The sequence below is a fragment of the Leptosomus discolor genome, chromosome 12 (genome assembly GCF_034619465.1).
Source record: "Leptosomus discolor isolate bLepDis1 chromosome 12, bLepDis1.hap2, whole genome shotgun sequence".
Taxonomy (NCBI): domain Eukaryota; kingdom Metazoa; phylum Chordata; class Aves; order Leptosomiformes; family Leptosomidae; genus Leptosomus; species Leptosomus discolor.
This window is the reverse complement of record NC_141402.1, coordinates 21789652-21806878: the sequence shown is the minus strand read 5'-3', so window position 1 is coordinate 21806878 and position 17227 is coordinate 21789652.

The following is a 17227-nucleotide window of genomic DNA, read 5'->3' as shown; positions in this document are numbered from 1 at the left end:
TGGTATTTTTACTCGTACTGTAGAAGAAAAGACTTTTTTTGTGATCTGGTTCATAAATTCCAGTTATTGCAGACTTTGCACTGTGGGTGTCGTGTATCCTTGTCTACATTGAGCCTGTACCCGGGGCTAAGCTGTAACAGTCACTCTGTCACCTGGTGAACCCTCACCAGCCAGGGAGGGGAATTGGGGAAAAGGAGAGCAGACCTGGGGTAGAAGTGCAGCAGATTTAGTGAAAACACCACCAATACCACCAGAGATGTGCTTAGCCAAGGGAATATGCAGCTGTCCCCATTGGCCAGAGGGCAGTCCTGAGGAGAAGCCAGAGGAACCCCACAGGAGCTCCCTCTCCTCAGCAAACCTTCCCCCTTTAGAATGACCATGCCATCATGGTGTGGGCTACCCCTGGAGCTAACTCAGGTCGGCTGCCCTGGCTGCCCTGGAACTGCCTAGCGTGGCTGGGCTGTGATTCTGTCCCAGCCAAACTGGGACAAGCTTCTATACTTTTAAGCCCCAAATCCTGCAAAGACTCTGACTTTCCAGGGAACTATTTAACGGCCAAGCTTAAACCCATGCTTCGGTTCTGGTACAGTCCAGGTCCAGCTCTCTTTCCAAAAGCCTGCTGCTAGGGATGCTTGCCAGCACTCAGGGATCCCTGAGAGGGAGAGCAGGAGTTGGTATTTTGGCTTGCTTCTGTCTGCCAGCTTCCCATCTCCCGTACAAAACAAGCAACTAACATGGTACTGATGAGGTGTTGAGGGGAAAAAAAATCAGGTAAACAAATAGAATCTGAAGTTCTCTAAATGGATTCCACTGATGTTTTGCCATTCAAAAAGTAAATAATGCCAGTAAAACTTGTGCTGTCATATAATCATATGTGCATTCACGTGACCATGGAGTGCCTTGTCTAAGTAGTTACGCTGTGTCTTGCCAAAATTTTCCATACAAAAGAAATGAATGAAAGTGTCCATGTTAGCTGTGTTTTGCATTTGATTGGATTTTTTTTTTTTTTTTAATGGGACAGCTTCTCTCATAATTATATAATAGTATGTGAATATATCAACAATTATGACAGAAGTGCCCATGAAGTGTGGTAGCAATATGGTAGATGAAGCAATCCAAAGGAAAACAAGTTCATCACACTATGTCAGCATCCCTTTTTTAAAAGGAAAAGTCCTATGCGATGTACTAGAGAATTAGAACATTTTTCATTATGCCAATCCTACATTTGACTGAGAGAGGCATCAGCAACAAGTGAATCCCAAAAAAGTCTCTGAAATGCAGGTCAAAACTTAGAACTTGAATAAGCAAAAATGGGGGGAAAAGATTTGGAAACACAGATTTATTAAAATACAGGGGCTGAAATATTTCACCTGTTCATGTTCTGAATGACCCCCTATTTTATAGGAGAGAAGAGAGGGCACAGAGGATAGATTATGTAGCTTGACATACTTAAAGGGCGGGGGGCTTCCAGGGCGGGGGGCTTCCAGGCCATGCTGCAAAGGTGAAGTTTGAAGTCAGTCTGTGGCCTCAGTCCTTCCATCACTGGGGCTAAATCCTGAGGATTTTTGTGGTTGACCATTGCAGAGATTCACTCCAAAGTTGAAGCAAAGAGCGACCGTGTGTCTTCCTGTAGTAAGTGGTGCCTGTGTAACAGCCAGGATCTGACTTACTCTGTGTCTCGGATCTCCTAAATGTCTGTTCAGCCTAGAGGATGATGACCTATCTTGCTAAAAAGCCTCTTTAGAGTAGAACTGCTGCTTCAGGGTGATGACTCGGGTTAAATGGTTCACAATTTAAGAAAACAACGTCCTGAACACCACTTGAATTCTTGGAGCTGAGCATACATTTTTATTTCCACACTAATGTGCAGTAAGATTTGGTTCATTTATTTTAGGGGAGAGAGCGGCTTTGCAATGGCATCCGCCAGCTCCCTCAACACTTGTGGGTGCATCCCATCAGGGCCCATGGATTTGTGGGTGTCTAGTTTACCTAGAAGATCCCTAACCCAATCCTTCTTGACCACGGGGTAGTCTTCCTTTCTTCTGACTTCTTCCCCTAGTGCCAGGGTCAGGGACTCCTGAGGGCCAGCTTTAGTAGTAAAGACTGAGGCAAAGGCAGCACTTAACAACTCCACCTTCTCCATATCCTCCGTCACCAGGGCACCCGCCTGATTCAGCAATGGGCCCACAGTTTCCCTCGTCTTTCTTTTACTGACAATGTATTTGAAGAAGCCCTTCTTGTTGTTTTTGACATCTTTGGCTAGCTTTAATTCCAAGTGGGCCTTAGCTTTCCTGGTTGCATCCCTGCGTTCTCTGGCAGTGTTTCTATATCCCTCCCAAGTGACTAGCCCCTTTTTCCACCTGCTGTAAATTTCTTTCTTCCCTTTGAGTTTTACTAGAAGCTCCTTGCCCATCCAAGCAGGCCTCCTGCCTCCTTTGCTCCACTTCTTCCTCATAGGAATGCACCCATCTTGAGCTTGGAGGAAGTGCTGCTTGAATAGCAACCAGCTCTCTTGGGCCCCTCTGCTTTCTAGAGCCCCAGCCCACAGGATTCCTCCAAGTAGGTTTTTGAGGAGGCTGAAGTTGGCTCTCCAAGTCCAGGGTTGCCATCCTACTTAGTGCCCTGCTTCTTCCATGCAGGACCCTGAACTCCACCATCTCATGGTCACTACAGCAAGGGTGCCCCCAACCTTCACATCTCCAACCAGTCCTTCTTTGTTTGTCAGTATGAGGTCAAGCAGCGCCCCTCTCCTCATTGGTTCCTCCACCACCTGTGTCAGAAAGTGTCCTCAGTGCTCTGTAGGAACCTCTTGGACTGTGGCTGCTTGGCTGGGTTGCTTTTCCAGCAAATGTCAGGGTAGTTGAAGTCCCCCATGAGACCCAGAGCCTGTGACTGTGAGGCCACTTTCAGCTGGCTGTAGAAGGCCTCATTGACTTCCTCCTCCTGGTCAGGTGGCCTGTAGTAAACACCCACAGTAGTGTCACCCACATTAGCCTGCCCCTTGAGTCTCACCCGTAAGCTCTCAACTTGTTCCTCCCCTAGGCAAAGCTCGATACATTCCAGATCCTTTTTCACAGAGGGCAACTCCCCCACCTCGCCTGGCTGGCCTGTCTTTCCTGAAGAGCCCGTAGCCATCCATGACAGTATTCCCGTCGTTGAGCTGTCCCACTATGTCTCCGTTAGTGCTATGAGATCACGGCCCTGCAGCCGCACATAGATCTCTAACTCCTCCTGTTTGCTCCCCGTGCTGCGTGCGTTGGTGTACAGGCATTTTGGGGAGGTAACTGAGCACGCAGGTTTCCCTGGAGGGACGGAGGAGGATCTACCATAGCTAGACATGCCCTGGAGGCAGCTGGCCTTCTGGTTTTCTTCTGGAGAGGCAGCTGTGGGACACTTGTTGCTGCTCTGCTTCACCTGGTCTATTCCCCAGTCAAATGAAACGGCAGGGGCATTGCCACCCTGGACCCCATGCCTGGGCACATTCAGTTTGAAGCCCTCCTTACCAAGCTGGCCGGCCTTTTACCAAAGATACCCTTGCCTCTGCCAGACAGGTGAACTCCATCCCTCCCCAATAGGTTAATGTCAAAGGATGCCCCACTATCATAAACCCCAAACCCCTCACGAGGGCACCAGCCGCACAACCAAGAGTTGATGTACATTATCTTTTGATTTGTGGCTGCCTCTTTCCCCCTAACTGGTAAAATGCAGGAAAAGGTAACTGGGGCACCTGAATTTTGCACTGTTGACCCCAGGACTTTGTAGTCCTCTTTGATTCTACACAGGTTGTGACTTGTTAGGTCATTCATGCCCACATGAAAGAGCAACAGTGGGTAGCAGTCCATGCTCTTGACAAGCTGTGGTACCTTCTCAGCTCCGTCTCGGATCTCACCCCTTCCCTTTTGTTGCTGCTAGGTGTCACTCCTTGGCGCACATGGTTTAGAGCGGGATGCTGATGGAACCGAAGAGAAGTCCTCAGAGCAACGAGCTCGCCGACCAGTGAATGCGTTTTTCTTGTTCTGCAAACACCATCGCGCTCTCGTGCATAAAGAACACCCTTGGCTCAATAGCCGTGATGCAACCAAGGTCCTGGCGCGTCGGTGGGCTGTTGTAGAGACAGAAGAAGAGCAGAAATACACTAACATGGCCAAGGAGGTGTGTTCTGCCGGGATGTAAAGGGAGTTCATTACCTATTTGCCTGTTTTCTGTTTCTCTGTGTATTCAATGTTTTCTGTGAGGTCTTCCTCTTCCCTGAGTTCCTCAGCTTCCCCAGTGGGATTCTGGTGCCCAGAGCAGCTGCTGTTCTTGCTTTGAATCACATGGTCCTTCGGACCAGAATGAAAAGAAATTGGTCTGTGTACACAAACTAACCTGGCTCTAGTAGTCATTGGCACAAATCTACGTATTTTGTGGTAGATATCACCTGGTAATTCCTGCGGTACGAGCATTAACACGGGGACAGTGCATGGGCAGGGGCCACTGAACACAGTAACATACAGTTCAGTGTCAGCTGACCAGTGATCCTTCGCTCAGGCTGTGCATTTGCTATCGGTCCTTTAAGAGTCCTTTAACTGGGAGCAAGGAAAAGAGATTTATCCCCATATTTCACAAAGTATCTTTAGGTCAACTTCAAATTTAAATGAGGCCTTTTAAGAAATAGCTTGCTTGGTAAGCTGGCCCCAGGAAGGCTGCAGATCTCAATAGCAGAGTGAGGGGGACACAGCCAGGCACTCAGGCTGATAACATCACCCCAGAACAGATCCCTGTAGTTACCCACGTGATGTAGATTGTGGGTAACCACTGAACTCGATCTTAGGAAAAATGATGGAGGGCCAGTCAGAAGGAAGGGCATCTCTCATTTGTCCAGCAACGGTGGAGCGCTACAAGAAGCACAGAGAGCTGTGAAATGATGGAGAAACCATACTCTGTACCTGTACCTGTCACCCGAAGTTGTCTGTTACTGTTAACACACGGGTACAAGGTTTGGCGGTTCAGTACTTTGTGTGAGCACGGAAGAGCCCACAGGGAAATTGAAGTGTTCTGCATGGCAGATCATTTTTGAAGCGGGGTCTGGAATGCCTCTGTAGTTCCCTGTCTGTGACACAGTGTAGAAATACTTGAGTATCAGCTTTGTCCAGCTGTTCCTGATTTGTTCTGCATTCCCACTCACAAATTGGTGATGCTTCCTGAAAGGTGTGGGAAAAGGGCAGTTAGGAGATCCATCACTATTTTTCTTAGCCTTTTGTCTTGAATGAAGGAAACTCATTCATTAACAAGGAAAATGATTGCAGGAGTTCTGCATGGAGTGACAGATTTGAAACTATTAATGATACTGCTGTAGAAATCATTGCTCCCGTAGCGATTTATTTCTTTTTCTTGTCATGAAGAACAAATTGCATACTCACAGTCAAAGCAAAACAATAAATCTAAGTAGTTTGCATCATTACAACTGGTTCCAAGAATGAGTAGAAGAGAGATAGCATATAATTGTTATTCTTTAAACACCTGCCCTGGAGAGCTCGTGCTGTGCCTGTAGAACTCAGTGTTGGCTTCTGTTGGTGGTTTCCTTAGCAGCAGGCTTTCTATTTGTATCCTGCAGACTCCCTTGATCAACTTAACTTTTAAAGTTCCACGATCTAGGATATAAGCCCATTAGCTGAGAGGATTTATCAAGTGGAACCACGAGCGTTCCTGCCGTTCGTTAGCGTTTCCCTTCACCGAGGGGAAAATGAAATCTGGCCACTCGTAAACGTGCTCCAGCGTTTTTAGTTACTCCCATAACAGGGGTAGTGTTCTTCTGTTAACTCTCACAGGCCTTACTGGGAATATCCAGCTGCCTTGGAAAACCGCCAGCCAGGTTACGGTTGCTCAAGCCCCGTTTCCCTTGCGAGAAAGCCCAGCGTTTTTAAACACGGCCGTGCGTCAGCAAGACCCCGGCAGTGGGGATTGTTCCTGCAGGGAGCAGCCTGATGAATCCCGGCTGCTGCTGCTCAGTGACGGAGCTGGACGGGTCTGCCCGTGAGTGCTCGGCCAGCGGTTCCGCAGGTACAGGCAGCCCAGCTGGGAGCTCCTGTCCTTGCTGTGCTGCTGCTTTGGCAGCCGCCTGCGGTAGGAGGGGACAAGTGTTGCCCTCCCGCAGTTTGCTCCCTCCCCTTTGGGGAGGTCGGTTGATGTTCAGCCCTGGCTTTGCAGAGCAAATCCATTCATACAGCAGCTCACGTGAACTGCTCCTGTTGGGAACCGACGGAAAGCTGATCGCTGCCTTGTCTGGCGAACGGCAGGTGTTCCGGTTCTCCTGTGATGGACAGCCTGTCAGCTCGTCGGATTTCTCTGTGGAACAGTTCAGTTACTCGAAGCAGCAAGGCTGATACGAAGAGCTCACACACCTCATTGCTAGCGGTTCTCTGCTTTCCACTCTGCAGGCTGGAAACGTGATTCCTGCGTGGGCTGTGGCTTTAACGAGGGGAGGCAAAGCTGCTTCACTGTGTATTTCCCTCCCACCTCTTCCCTTACCCCCTCCTCTTCCCTTCCCTCCACCAGGCTATTTTTGTGGCATACTGAGCTCCCAAACCGAACTGAGGGAAAGGGGAAAGGGGCAGGGTGAGAAGTGTTGCAGTCCTCAGGCTGCATATTAAAGACACGGGCCCTATTCAGAAAAGGCGGGGGGTGTGGGGGGGTCAGCGGGCCCTGCAGGGTTTTGTTGTTTACAGCCGTTCCTGTAAATCCAGGCTTTCACACGGCGGGTTCACTCGGCACTGAGCTGCTTGGCCACTGAATAGTTTTCCCCCTTGCTACAGCCTGCAGGCACCAAATGCCGGCTGGCAGGTTCAGATGGAAATGGAAGCAAGCGACGCACGTGCGATGGTGATCCTGCCGCAAGGCGTGCGGGGTGTTGGGCTGGGAACCACTGCAGGGACTCCATCAGAGGGCCAGGTTCCCGGAGCTGTTTCTGTGTGGGACACCCAAGGGGTTTTCTTCCTTCTGCGCGTGTTTCTGTGCAGGCACACGCGTGAAACGTAGGTGCTTCTCTGTGCCGTGGTGGGGCCTGGCGGCAGCTGGTGGGTGGGAACATGTGCAAGCCCAGGAGAACTTCCTGCAGCTGCCCTGCCGTGTGCTTCAGGGTAAAACAGCTCTTCTGGTCCTTTGCTGCCATCGAGAGCTGCTGAGTGCCCGGGAAGGTGTTGGGTGTTGGGTTCCTCCTCCCTGGGGTCAGCACTGGTCCTTGCTGGGTGACCTCCCACAGCAGCCAGTGCTGTACACCCCTGTCAGCCGTCAGGCAGACATCTGCAGCAAGATCAGCAAGATACTTGGAAAACATCACTGTTGCATTTTGTGAACGAAATAGGTCCCCATCCTTCCCCTACTCCCCAAACTGTTGAGAATCCAGAGCTTTTCCCCCACCCTGCTACGTGTAGCCTGGCTTTGTTTGTTTTGGTGCCTGCTACCACGAATATAGCAAATAAGTGAGATGTGTGCGGTGTGCTCTGGGCCAAAGAAAGTTTTAAATGGTCCCAGTTTATTGTACGCAGCCATGCAGCACGGTACATTTGGAAGGAACGCTGGGATGATGTATCAGAAATTACTGAAAACAAAATGATACTGGTAGTGGTTTACTTTCGGTGCCTGGTTTGGGAAAGCATATACTCAACCATTCTAAAATCAGATCTATTAGAGAACAATGAGTGCAAGTTAGGGAGCATCATGCTGCATTTATTGCTAAATGTATGTTTTAATTGCATTCAAACTAGAAAGTAAACCAAGATTGTACCTGCAAAATTACTCAAATGGTGTCTGTTTCCCAGAGTGAGCGTACAAGCACTGGAGAGCAGCTTGCAGGACCAGAACTTCAGCCTGCTCTGGGTGATAGAGCCTCAGGAGAGGGAAGAGAAAACCCACTTTTTTAAATACAGCTCTACTGACCTTATTATTTCTTCTTATTAAATTGTGTTGTCAGTGAGACTCTCGGCATGTGATTGAACTGTTAAAAATCAAGATATTTAAGGATTATTTACTGTATTAAATCCTCTTACAAGGGGTGCGCTCTGTTGCCCTGTGAATAGTATAATGCCATGACTGGCGTAACGGGTCCTTTTCCTTTTCTTTGCTAGCACAAGGATGAATTTATGAAGGCAAATCCCGGGTACAAGTGGTGCCCAACAACAAACCAACCTGTGAAAACCAAGACATCCGCTGTTAGAAACAGGAAAAAGCTGCGGGCCTTGGCACCAGACTCTGCAAAAGATTTACCAAGCCAGAGGGAAGTGACAGAAAGTGAAGAAATGCCCCAGTTTAACTTGGGGATGGCGGGTGAGATTTCCACCCATGTTACTCAGACGCAGTGTCCTTGTTTTGTTGGAGGGTGGGTGCGGCATTGAAACGGAACTGTGACACCGCTTTGCCTTACTCCACATGGGACTGCCGTGCAAATACCTTTCCTGTCCCTAATTAAGCTGCCAGGCTCTAGTTAAACCTCTGCATAACAACTTTCTAAAATTTTCCTTCGTGCATGATTGCTGTTGGGTGTCGAGTCCAGATCTATGGCGGCATATCATAACCCACACTGCCTTTGGGGTCCAGATTTGGTTGATTTTTAATCCCAGCTTGTCTGTTAGAGATGTTCATTTTCTCATCAAAAAGGGAAATGCTGGTTGTGTGCATTCTGTTTCACTGTCACAGAGCGGTGTTCTGTCGTTAGGAATTTGCGTTTACAACAAGAACTTATGGGTGTCTGTGAAGTTGGAGGTGTTGACATTCTTGTGGATGAATGTACAGGTGGAGCTAATCTTTATTTAACCTGTATTTAAATCAAGAGAAGTGTAATTTAATTTCACTTACACTATGCTCTTTTCCCCATTATACCTTGGAGGGGCAGATTCGAACCTTTGAAACATTTTAAAAAAAATAATAATCTGTGAATAAGTGTAGGTGAAGTGCCTGAACTGGTGAAAGGCAGATCATCTCTCACTGATACCCACAAATAGAACTGTTGCAACCACGACCTGGAAATACAGACATTAATGTTAAATACTGTCAGCTTAAGAACATAACGGTCAAGGTAGAATATAATTTTTCCCCCACCATCCTTTTTTCTTTTTTTTTTTCCTTTTTTTTTTTGTGCTTTAAAGTTTCTAATTTTATAAATACTGATGTATTTGAAACTTTGATGTATCCTACCTGGTTTATGACAGCTTATGTGGCAGATAGGACATTTCTGCTTAGAGAGGTCATGGGCTGGAGGGTGGAAAATGCTTTTCTGGAACAGGTGTAAAAGGATAAAAAGGCTTGTAAGCCTTTTTGCTGGTATAGTGGTTGTGAAAATTCCAGTCATGAAATTCCTTCTGGCTATGAAGGAACTGGGAAATGTGATCAAAATAACGTTTTTCATGATACCTAGTTATGATATATGGGAGACCCATTCTAAAAATCGCAGTCCCCTTCATCAGGCCTGCTTTTGCTCTCAGAGAGTAACATTTATGGTCCTTAAGGTTTATTGGCGTAACATGAAGAACAAGGAATAGGTCCTGATCCGCCAGTCTGCCGTTCCCCACTGCTCCTGCTGGGCTATCCCAGTGTAGAGTTTCTGAGTACAGAGAGGTCTTGAATCAAAGTAGAGGACAGAGAACGTCAGAATTAATTAGAAACTAATCTTCTCCGTTGTTTTATCTACAGAGCCATTCACTTCTGAAGACGGCCCTTTTGTGCTACATGTGATTTAATTGATTGATTGATTGATTGATTTACTGCAGGCTGAGTCAGTGAGCGTAGTAATTGCCAGGGTCTCACCCCAGCCCTAATGCCAATGAGTGCTGGCTACTGCTTAAGGATAACAACAGCTCCTGAAGTCACGGCAGCTCCTGACAGAGATGTTGGCACATCCAAATCATGACCAGCCTGCCACGCCAAAGGGATGAGCGTTTTGTCAGCTGTGTGCCAGTTCATGCTGAATCTGGTTTGTGGTGTTCTGCTCCCCTCAGCTTCCTGTGATAGTGCAACTCAACGCTGATTCTTCTATCCAGCACAACCTCTTTTAAAACCCAGGCTGTATACCAGCTGATGAGCTAAAAGGTAGCTGAACTACCTCAGAAACACTTTCACCTTTGACCTGTCACTGGCTGTCTTGCACCTTCAAGGCATGTAGCTTCCTTAGGACAGGGATGATATGATTCCAGAATAATTCCAGGAAATTTGTTTTACTTGTAACTGTTAATCCTGTCTTGATTGCTTTTTCAATATTGCATTTCATTTTGTAAAATGGAATAGAGAGAGAGTAAGATCTTGCTTTCTTTTTTTAAAATCCCCCAGAGGCCAGATCTCTCCTCTATTTTGGCATTCCAACAGGAACCACTCCACCTTTAAGTTTCTCATGCTGACTTATCATTGTGTCAAGAACCTGAGGTGTGGCACCAGCACCGGGCTTCTGACCTGCAGACCTGCTGGTGGTGTCCTTGCTTGTCCGGCCCAGGAGTTGTAACTGAGCAGGTTTTCCTCATGACGTGGCTCACCTGTGATGTGTTGGGGCAGAAGGCAAAGACCATTGCTGTTTGCAGGGGGGTGTTATTGGTGCAGCATCTGCCCTCGCAGCTGCAGAGCTAAGTGGGCAACAGCTTTCCCATATGAATGTGCAAGATTCCCAGTGCTTTCACATTTCTGCATCAGGAGAAAACCTTCTGGGCCAAAAAGCTTTCTAGTGAGGCAAAGAGTGGAAAAAACACACTTCCTAGAATAGCCAATATCCTGAGAGAGATGCAGTTTTTGTTTGTAGAGAGAAGCTTCATTCTGCTCCCAGGAGGAAGTTAGTTGAAACTGGTACCTGCTGGCCTTCTTTCTGCATAGTTCTTCCTCAGTTCTTTCTTTCCTCTGATGGAAAACCTGCCGTGATGGACAAGCCATCCTGCCGAGTTTCTAACCAGACCAACACTAACAGAGTATGTCATTCCCAAACAGTGAGATGCTTCCAAGCTTCATGAGTAGGAAAAGCTGTTGAGAAAGTCACGAATCATTTACCATTCTGCAACTCAAGTTCTTGACTATTTTCTCACTACTGTTGCTTTAACCGTGAATTGCTTTAAAACAGCACTGAAAGCTTGTAATTTTTCATACCAGTAAGTTCTTGGTGCCATAAGAGAAACGTTGTGCTGAGACGGCCCTACAAACAGGTGGCAATGTTGGTATGTATGCGTTTTGTCTTCTCTTAGATGAAGTTACTGTGTCATTTGAAACCTTAGTGGAAGGATGTTTGGTTTTCTCAGGATCAGACATCTAACTGCCAGCCCTCTGCTACAGCTGCAGCAGAAGTATTCAAGTTGCTTAGGCACCAAAATAAACTTTCCCTTTCCACTTAGCTGTCATTTTTTTCTCCTTTCCTCTTAATTTTTATACTTAAATTAACAGTTTAAGTGTTTGCTTACTTGGGGAGACCCCCAGTGCTATGTTTGTCCTGTTACAATAAGCTACTTCCTTGAAGGGCAGAGACCCCCGAGAAAACATTTAGAAGGGGGAAAGAATTTTAGAGCCATAAGCTGGATGTGCTTCAGCTGGCCAGAACAGAGGAGGGGGGAGGAGACCTGCAGGTAGCTGAAGGGAAGCACTTGAGAGCAGCTGGGAAACACCAGTGTGCTGTGGGGATAAGAAAGTGCTGCCCTGCAGTGTGTCAGGGCAAGTGTTTTCAGGAGCCCTTGAGAAGAGTTATTGCCCCTGAACAGCGCCCAGCTGGGCTGATGTGGTTTCCCTGCTGACCCTTCATGCACCAACAAGACGAGCTCCCCCTGGAAAAACTGGAGAGGAGAGCTGCAGGGATCGCTGGGACATGGGGGATGGACCTGTGTGATGACACCAGGAGTTCTTGATTTGCTTAGGCTAGAAAAGCAAGTGGAAGAAGAGTGGGGTGAGTGCTGTAAATGCAGACGAGGGAAATAACGCTTTAGGGAGAACAGTTACTAAGCTGAAAGGTATGGGCACCAGAAAAAATGTGTACCGCCTGGCCCTGAGTGAACTTAAGCTGAAAACTACAAGAAGACTCATAATGGTTAGAAGATTTGGGTTCTGCAACGGCCTTCCAATGGGAATAAAGAAAGGAGAAAGCAACCAGCCAACCCCTTCTTGCTTAATACGGAGTTCAGTAAGTCTATGATGAGCCTGGAGGTCTCTTCCAATCTCTCCTTCCTCCGAAAGAACTGCCTCTTCAGGCATTGTCTTTCAAGATACGTGTTCCCTTTTCACTTTTTCTTTGCTCGGATGTCCCTTGTTTGAAGGACTGAACTGTTTGCTGATCAAGTATTTTGATGGCAAAAAGTGCTCTGCTGACAGGATCACTTCACTTGTGGATCGTGCTTCGGAACTTGCTGAGCCTTCCCATTTTCTGTCTCTATTTCTTCCATCACTGCTTGTTACTAGATCCTACTCTTCTGATAGTGCCTTGTCTCTTTGTAGACATGTAATACCTTTTGTTCCCTTTTTTATTTAAAAGTAAAAGGTTTAAAAAACCAAACCAAACCAACAAAAACCTGTACACCTTCTACCTGTTCATCACAGCAGCGGTTTGAAGCCAGATGCTCTTTAGGCTGTGTTCTTAAGAGGATGAGCCGCTCTTCTGTCCTTGAGACAATGGATGAGCTTGGGTTCCTCACATGGCCTTCCTCTGCTGCTGTTCACCGCTGCTCTAAGAGGGTATGGAAGAACCTACCCGGTGTCTGTGAGCGTGAGGTGCTGTCTGAGGGAGCCCTTTTGGCAGCATCTCTGGTATTGAATTAAACAGCACCAGCGAGTGCTCCCGTGAACTGGACCTTGATCATCTGCAGTGCTAAATCATTTGGAGGTTAACAGTTACAGGTTTGGCCAATGTCATTTGAAAAGCTCAACAAATTCCCTGGCACCACTGACGAGTGGGAAGGGGCCTGGGGATTTCCCAGGGGGCATTTTCAACGCAGCTACTCTGCACCCAAATTTTGCACAACAAAATGCCACCAAATGGACAAGAGTAACACCTTCAGGAATGTCAGGCATCACGAGTTGCAGTACTGAAGGGGTACACAAGATCCTTCTGAGCCCACTTTGTTTGGGTGCCTTTTCTAAAGATGAGAAAAAAATTTTCTGCCTTCCTCCCAGGAAAAAGAAGCTCAGGAAAAGGCAAATCCTCAAATCGTGAAGAAAAGTGGCCTTTTCCACGAAGTGGACCGAGTGGGAACAAAAACCAGGAAAAGCCATTCGGATTCAGTCGAGTTGCGGATTAACACTGTCCGAAGCTTTAGTTAGGTCAGTGTGGTAACTGAAGCGTGAGCTCTCTTCATTGCAGCCGAGGGAACTGCATCCAACACTCAAATAATCACAGTTAGTCAGAATTCCTGAAAATTACCGACCCCACTGGGCTGAGCCATGTTCTGGGTACCTGCTGCTTGTGTACCAAAGTAGTTCCTTTGAGATCTTTCCTGGGTTACACTACCATAAACAGATTTAAATGACATTATTTACTCACTTTAAAAAAAAAAAAAAAAGGCACAATATTTACCCACTCAAGAGGTGGTGAAGAGGGTTACTTATATTTTGAGAGCACTTTGCAAGCAGCATTTAACGTTCTGTGTAGGTGTTCAGTCATCCTAAACAGAATTAGACTAGAAAGAATGATCTCTCTGCCCGCTTGGAGAGATTGCATATGGAGGAAGAGTAAACAGCTTTCTAATACTGACAAATAATTGTGATAAATATATAATTTTTCCATTGTAGAGACAAGATGTTTAAACTGTTCGCATTCACTGTGAAGAAATTAAATATATTGGAAGAATAATTAATGATTACAAATGCATTAAAACTTAGCAAGGCTCCACAGAATTACTTTTCCATTATCTAACTTCTCCGGGGTGTTAAGTGAATAAAAGCAGAGCCATGTTTTTGTTTGTTGGTTTTGGGGTGTTGTTCCTCGCCCTCCCCCCCAACTAGGGCTGTATGCTTTAGTGTGGTATATTTTGGAGTAAATGGTGCCAGAACAAATACAAAGCTAATTCCCACCCCAAAGCATCAGGTTTTAGAATATCCCCAGAAGATTGAATCATTTGACATTTTTCTTCTCGTTTGAATTGTTGTTGTTTTCTTTCTGGTGTAAGGACTTTTCTGTGAGGTTTATTTACTGGCTTTATTGTCCTTTTTTGTTTGTTTCCCTCGCAGAACAGACACATTGCCTGTATGAATCTGTGCAGCGAACAGAGCTGAAGTCACCAGTCTGACATTGATTTTTTTCCCTAATTTTAATGTATGCAGCTGATGTAATCCATGTGTACTGACTGAGGAAGGCAGAGGCTGCAGTGTACGTTCTCCTCACAAAGCTGGATTAACATATACTAGTTTGGTGCTTACAGTGTGTTTGCGCTGCTTCTTTCCCAGACTCATCCCAGAAGGGTTTGGGCTGGAAGGGGCCTCCAAGGCCACCCAGTGCCACCCGCTGCCCTGGGCAGGGACACCTCCCACCAGCCCAGTCGCTCCCAGCCCCGTCCAGCCTGGCCTGGAGCCCTGCCAGGCAGGGGCAGCCCCAGCCGCTCCGGGCAGCCTGTGCCAGCGCCTCGCCGCCCTCCCGGGAAGAGTTTCCTCCCCGCATCTCACGGGAGGGAAGCGCCCCGCAGCCCCCGGCCCCGCCGCTGTCCCGCAGGGCAAACGCCCCCAGAGCGCCCGGCCCGCCCCCGGCCCGCCCGTGCCTTGGCCGAGCTGGGCTCTGCCCACAAGGCGGGGGGAGAGAGCCCGGGAAGAGGCAGTGTCCTCCTTCCCTCTCACGCCGCTTTTGCCGCTCCTGCTCCTTCCCCCGGCCCCTCCTTGCCCTCCTCCGGGGGGGCCAGAGTGGCAGGACCTGGGCGACAGGGCCAGAGCCCCTTCCCGGAGGGGCCCGGGTGGCGAGCGGAGCGGAGCGGAGCGGGGAGGTCGGGGCGAGGGGGCAGGGAGCCGCGGGGCCGCCGGCTGCGGCGCGTGGGAGAGGGGAGAGAGGAGAGGGGCCCGACTGCTCCCTGCTCCCGCGGGGAAACTAGTGCCGGGGACACGAGGGGAGGGGGGGAGCACCGCTCTCCCGGGCTCCGCGGCGGTAGTGGCCCCAGCGAAAATCAAGTCCCGGAGCTGTCTCGGGATCGGGCACACAGCAGCCCACCCACCTCCCGCGGCCCAACCCGGCCCCCGGCCGTTGCCCCTCCAGGCGTTTCTCGAGCCGGCCCGGGATAATCGACGGCGGGGCCGGGAAGAGGGGACGAGCGGGCGGGGAAGCGCCGCTGCCGCTAAAGCTCGTCACAGCGGAGCGCCGGGTCGGCACGACAGCGCCGGTGAAGCGCTGCCAGCGGGAGGGGAGAGCTTTGGCCGGGAAGTCGCGGCCGGATGGGATCGGGCCTCTCGCCGGTCCCGGGGAGGCCAGCGGCCGCCCGGCAGCAGTCGCCTCTCGCTCGGGGGCACCCGCGCCTGTCCCTGCCGCGCCCCCTGCAGAGCTCCGCCTTTTACGGCGGCGCCGGGGGGGGGGCAAAGAAAAGAGGGGGTTTGCGGGGGGTGCAGGGGCGAGAGCCCCCCCGCCCCGGGCACGGCGGGACCGGGGCACGGCGAGAGCATCCCCGGCACCGGGCAGCCCTGGCGGCGGGTGTCCGTCCGCCCCGCAAACGCCCGGGGAGGGCAGGGTGGGCAGCAGCGGCAGCCCCGAGACCGCCCGCAGCCGTCCCGGAGCGGGCGAGCCCCGCCGGCGCTGCCCTGGGACGGGTAGGCGAGGACGGGCGGGTTCCCCCGCGGGAGCTCGGCCGCCGCCGGCCCCGCCGTCCCCCTCCTTCCCCCCGAGCGGCCGGGACAGCCTGGCCGCCTGCCCAGCGCGCGGCTCTCCCGGGGGGCTCCGGGCCGCCCCTGGCAGCGGGGCCGGAGGAGCAGCGGGGCCCCGGGCGGGCTCAGGGAGAGCATTGCTCTGCTCCGCACCCGGCCCCCGGCCCCCGGCCCCGAGGAGCGGCGCCGAGTGCAGCTTCCCCCGCCTCGGCTGGAGGACTCGGGTCTCACCGCGCCTCGGAAGGGGCAGCGGGATCCGCCGCCGGAGCCCGCGCGCGGTGCCGGCCTTGCCTGGGACAGCGAGCCGGGAACGGCCGTGGGAGCCGGGTCCCGCCACCGGCACCCAGAGGAGCCGCGGGGAAGAGCGGGAGGCCGGGCCAGGAGGGCGGGGGCTGCGCAGGGGGAGAGAGCGCAGCGGCTGCCGCCCGCCAGGGCTCCTGCCGGCCCACCGGGAAAGGAGCCCCAGAGCCCGGACAGCGCGTTGGGTGCGCCTGATGTCACCCCACCGGGCTGTTCGCCCTTTTTTCCCCTCAATCTGGCCAAGCTCATCAGCAGCTCGTACACAGGAGTTACCCTTTTCCTCCAGCTGTCGAACAGTCGAATACTGTTTTGTTGTTACCTTTGTCGTTGAACTACGAATTCCCGTGGATCAACGGCCAGAAAGTTAGAAGAATTGGTGATTCGGGACTTCACTACCCCTGGGGAAAAAGGGAAAAGGCCGGTGGTTCAGCCCGGATCTTCCCTGTCTGATTCGTTACTATTATTCTATCTGGTGATGTGGATGGACGGGGAGACTCACTCCGAGCCCAAACGAGCCGGTTTATAAACACCACCGCCTGAAGGGCTCCGGTTATACTTTGTCAAAACGACAAAACGGTGGAGACGTGCGGGGACAGCGCGATGGATGGAGCGCAGGAAAGGTCCTGTAAGAGCACGACCGGCTTGTTAATCGATTAATGTTTATTGAGTGTAAATATTTGGTAAAGTTTTTAGGAAAATTAGCTTTTCTAAACGATTAGACCAGTCAGCAGGGCTTTTGAATAACGCATCCCATTAAATACATCTAAATATCTCTGCAGCGATTGCTTTATTCGCAGGGCATCCCCCGCACCTTTCTCTCCCGTTCATTTGTTTTTCCGCCGCTGGCAGCTGGTTTCTTCTTGGCGTGTTCGCCTGAATATCAGGATCCCCAAATACGTGTTTCTCCCTGTACTTATAAACCGAACGTTTACAGAAAATGCTCTTTCAGCCTTGAAATCGGAGCGGTAATCACTTGGAAATTTCGAGTCGGAAGCAAAACTATGAAACTAAGGGGAAACCGAACTGAGCGCATATACTTTTTGCTGGTTGGTGACTTCTGGTTTGTACACAGCATTTAATTTAGACAGATTTGATTAGAGACGTATTTTCCCCAATAAAAGCCTTTTCTTTCTGTTTCAAATTACAAACGCTTTTCTCCTCCCTC